Source organism: Piliocolobus tephrosceles, chromosome 1, assembly GCF_002776525.5.
Source record: "Piliocolobus tephrosceles isolate RC106 chromosome 1, ASM277652v3, whole genome shotgun sequence".
Lineage (NCBI taxonomy): Eukaryota > Metazoa > Chordata > Mammalia > Primates > Cercopithecidae > Piliocolobus > Piliocolobus tephrosceles.
This window is the reverse complement of record NC_045434.1, coordinates 168,736,074-168,740,568: the sequence shown is the minus strand read 5'-3', so window position 1 is coordinate 168,740,568 and position 4,495 is coordinate 168,736,074.

Here is a 4,495-nt window from a genome sequence, read left to right as displayed (position 1 = left end):
CCATTCCCCTGCCTCAGCCTCCTGAGTAGCTGGGTCTACAGGCGCCCGCCATCACGCCTAGCTAATTTTTTTTTTTTTTTTTTTTAATTTTTAGTAGAGACAGGGTTTCACCGTGTTAGCCAGGATGGTCTCGATCTGCTGACCTTGTGACCTGCCCGCCTCAGCCTCCCAAACTGCTGGGATTACAGGCATGAGCCACCACGCCCGGCCGGTAACCTTACTTTTTCATAACACTTGAAGTTTTATCTTAGACTCCATATTTTGAAAGGCTTTCCAACCAAGTTGCATTACTCAAATAAAGCTGTTTTCCTGTTTCTGGTCAGCACACACACAGAAGTATGAAACAGTCTCGGTGGCCACATAGACACCACAACTATTCCAGACCAATGAAAGGAAATGGCATGTTTAAGTTAGTCTGTGGGGAGATGGGAGGCTTTGGCCTTTGGAGAAGAGTAATGTCCTGTCCTGTTGGAGGGGTTCATGCCCACGGGTCTCCAGGATGGGAGGATTTCTCATTTCTCCTGTAGGCCTGTGAGCTGATGAATCTCCAGAAATTGGTCAGCATCTTTCCTGGGGCCTTGGAGGCACCTGCTGGGGTGAAAAGACCAACTGGGGGTCAGGGGCTTGTCCCAGTACTGCCCCCTGGCTTACTGGTTTTCAGGAAGGCCTGCCTTCCTCCCTTTCCCCGGTATGAACCCCAAGTTGTGAGCACCCAGCCTGCCCTTTCCTGCTCCCGTGGGCTCACCATGGTTACTTCCCCTGGTAGGTGGTAAGCCCCTGCTCCCCACGGCCTTGCCAGGCAGCCCAAGCCATGATCCCTTAATGCCAGCTTCTCCAGGCAGATCTACAGCAGCAACAGCATGAGCACTGAAAAACCAGGTCTACTCATGTTGCTGCTCTGCACACAAGCCCTCCGTGGCTCCCTCCTGCTCCCTCTGGCCGGGCACGGTGGCTCACGCCTGTAATCCCAGTACTTTGGGAGGCCGAGGTGGGCGGATCACTTGAGGTCAGGAGATCGAGACCAGCCTGGCCAGCATGACAAGACCCCGTCTCTACTAAAAATACAAAAATTAGCCGGGCATGGTGGCACATACCTGTAATCCCAGCTACTTGGGAGGCTTAGGCAGGAGAATCGCCTGAACCTGGGAGGTGGAGATTGCCGTGAGCTGAGATCACACCACTGCACTGCAGCCTGGGTGACAGAGGGAGACCCCATCTCAAAAAAAATTAATAATAATAATAAGGACCTGCCTGCTGGCCTCTCCAGCCTCTCCCTCACTGGCTGGCCCAGCCCAGGTCCTGGAGGGCGTGGGTTCGTCCAGGTCCAGGCAGAAAAAGGATGGAAAGCCGAGAGTGGCCGCCAGGGGCAGGACTCTTCATCCCAGATGACCGGGATAATGTGGAAGGCAACCAGCCGGCATTCCCTGACGCCGGTGCACTGGCAGGGTGCCGCCGGGAGAGGGGGCGACTGCAGCAGCTGTGGGCGGGGCCGGGGCCGGGGCCTGTTGCCTAGCGACCGGCCTCCCGAGGAGCAAGTGGGCGGGTCGCCGCGCCTCTGTTCGCCGGGTAGGAGGAATAGGTTTCTGCAGCGGCGAGCTTGGAGCGCACCTCGGAGACTCGGAATTTCCCTCTAGGTTGGGCTATGCAGTCGCCAACTTCAGCGAGTCGTCTCTGCACAGCCCTGCCTGTGACATCCATGACCTCCTAACTTTTCTTCAGACATCACCCCCATCTTCGTGTTCCATAGCACATTCTCCCGCTTTCTTTCCTGTCCGCACTTTTGCGCGTGGAGAGCCGTCTGCCTAGACTCCTTCCAGCTTCACCTAGTCATCTATTGTCCTTTCAGACTTAGTTCCGGCGCCAGCTTCTTCAGGACACCGGACCTCAGCCTCAGCGTGGGTTAGAAGCTGGTGAGGCCTGCCCTGCCCGCTGCTGCCTTCCGTCAAGGCCGCTGAAGCCTCTGAGTAGATGTCCCTCCCACAGGCCTGGGAGCATCCTGGAGTCAGTGGCAAGGGCTTTTTAGCCTCTGTCCCCAGCTTCCAGTGTGGGGCTTGGCCCTGAGTAGCCCAGTGTATGTTACCAATGGATGCGTGAATCCAGGGCATGTGTGGTTTTCCAGGTGGAGAGTTCAGTTACCCAGTCTTTGCCACCTACTGCGGCATCTTTTGCCTTACATTTTTGCTCTGTTTGCTGGGACATTACACAGGGGTCAGAAAGTCAGCTTTCATTGAAACTGTACTGTGTGCCAAGCCCTGCACTTCTTTCCCGGTGTAATCCTCACCACGACCCATGGAAGGGGTGCATTATCATCCCTGTTCTAGAAAGTGGGGTACACACAGGGATAGAGATTTGCCCAAAGTCACACCGTTTGTAAGTGGCAGAGCCCCAGGTATAATAGAAGTGTGGACAAGGGTGTGCAGAGGGCAACATGGGTCCCTGGGCACCAGTTACGGAGTTTTTAATACCCATTTTGCTTTGAGTTACCATCCTGGGATTTTTGAACACAGAACTCATGACGCACCCTAGTTTCTGGGCAAATTCAGGCACAGCATAGGGAGTGCAGCCTAAGGGCGTTTACCTCCTCAACCACTGCCCACTCTATTCACCATAGCAGGCAAGGCCCCAAGGGAATCCTAAAGCTGGCATCATGGTGAGTCAGCGGGAAGAGCCCTCAGGGTCTCAGGTATAACGCCCCACTCAGCCAGAGATGTTCAGCATCTCTGTGGCTTAAGCTCCCACTGTGGCCCAGGCTTCACCGTGAGCCCCACTATGTGGCATGAGATTGGCAGAATGCTTGCTATTGTGGCCAGGATGGAGCAAGGTGGGGAGGGTTATTTTCAGAGACAGGGACTCACTGTTACCCAGGCTGGAGTGCAGTGGTGTGACCATGGCTCACTGTAGCCTCAACCTCCCAGGCTTAAGCATCGCTCCCACTTCAGCCTCCAGAGTAGCTGGGACTACAGGTACACAACCATGCCTGGCTAATTTTTAAATTTTTTGTAGAGATAGAGTCTCACTATGTTGCCCAAGCTGGTCTTGAACTCCTGGGCTCAAGCAGTCCTCCTGCCTTGGCCTTTCAAAGTGTTAGGATTACAGGCGTGAGCCACCACACCCAGCCCACTTTTCTGAGGAGAGGGGAGTAGAGGTGCTCTGCTCCCTCTTGGAGACAAAATGTGCCCTCAAGGATGGGGGGATGGGGGATGAGGTCTTCTCCTTGCAATCCTGGAGATTCTCACAGCTCCTTCCACTGCTGGGCGCTGTGATCTTGGTGGGCCTGGGCCAGGCTCCTCTTCCTGAGGCGCTGCGTGAGCCAAGGCTGCTTCTCCTTGGCTAAGGCTGGGGTCTTTGGACCTCGCTCTTCTTCCTTTCTCTTCCTAGCTGTGTACTGTTGGGCTCATCATGTAATTTTTCCAAGCCTTGCTTTGTTCTCTGGTAGCGTTGGTTCAGTGGTGCACTGAGAATGCAGGAGTGCTTGTGTGAAACACCTTCTTTGATGGCACCAGTGTCATTGGATGCTTGAAGGCAGTGACCTTTTTGAGACCATGTCAGAGGCTAGAAATGACCAAGGCTCTTTCCTTCCTGGTGTTCCCCACATGCCAGGCACTGTGCTGAATGCTTCCTGCACATTCTGTCTCTGAGTCCTCAGAGTGACCCCTCGGGCAGGCACCAAGTACCTCATCTTACAGACGGCAGAACTGAGGCCGACAGAGATTAGATGTTTCCCCTCAGTCGCCATGTCCATACGTGGCAAATTCAAGTTCCACCTGAGTGCAGAGCTAAGTTCCTAGCTGCACTGTGCTCTCCTGCTTCTCTGAGAGGGAGTCTTGGGGAAGTGGTCCCCCCAGGACTTGCTGCCCAGCTGGGGTTCCGTGGGTGTGGACCGGCCAAAAGCAAAGAACGTGTAGCTTAGGTCCTACACGAGGAATGAAATCATTTCTCAGAAATTTCCAAATACTTTAATTTCATTTTGAAAATGATGAACAAACACGAAGTTGATTTTTTAAAAAAACATGAGTATTAATAGCATATTAAAATTTAAGCCTTATGCCTTTCACAAAGTAGATGGGAAATTTTTCAGTATTAGTGCTTTTAATTCAAATGTAACCTGGGAAATAGTTTTGATTTTTCCTAGGATAGTTTCTTTTCATGGTTATTTCTTCATCTTTCTCCAGGCTTTTTGTTTGTTTTTATTTAAACGTAATTAATTATGAATATAAATAATGCACAAACATGGTAAACAATTTAAAAGTGTGAGCAAGGAACAGATATTTTTTCCACCTCTATTTCTCATGCTCACTTATATCTTTCAGAGATATCCCTCTTTTTTGTATCTCTTTCCAGAGATAATTTATACATATAAAAGCTTTTTTAGATTATATTTTAATTCTGAAGTAGTTACAGATTCATACTCAGTTGTAAGAAATAATACAGAGCAATCCTATGTACCATTTACCCAGCTCCCCCCAATGGTGACATTGTGCAAAACTACAGTACA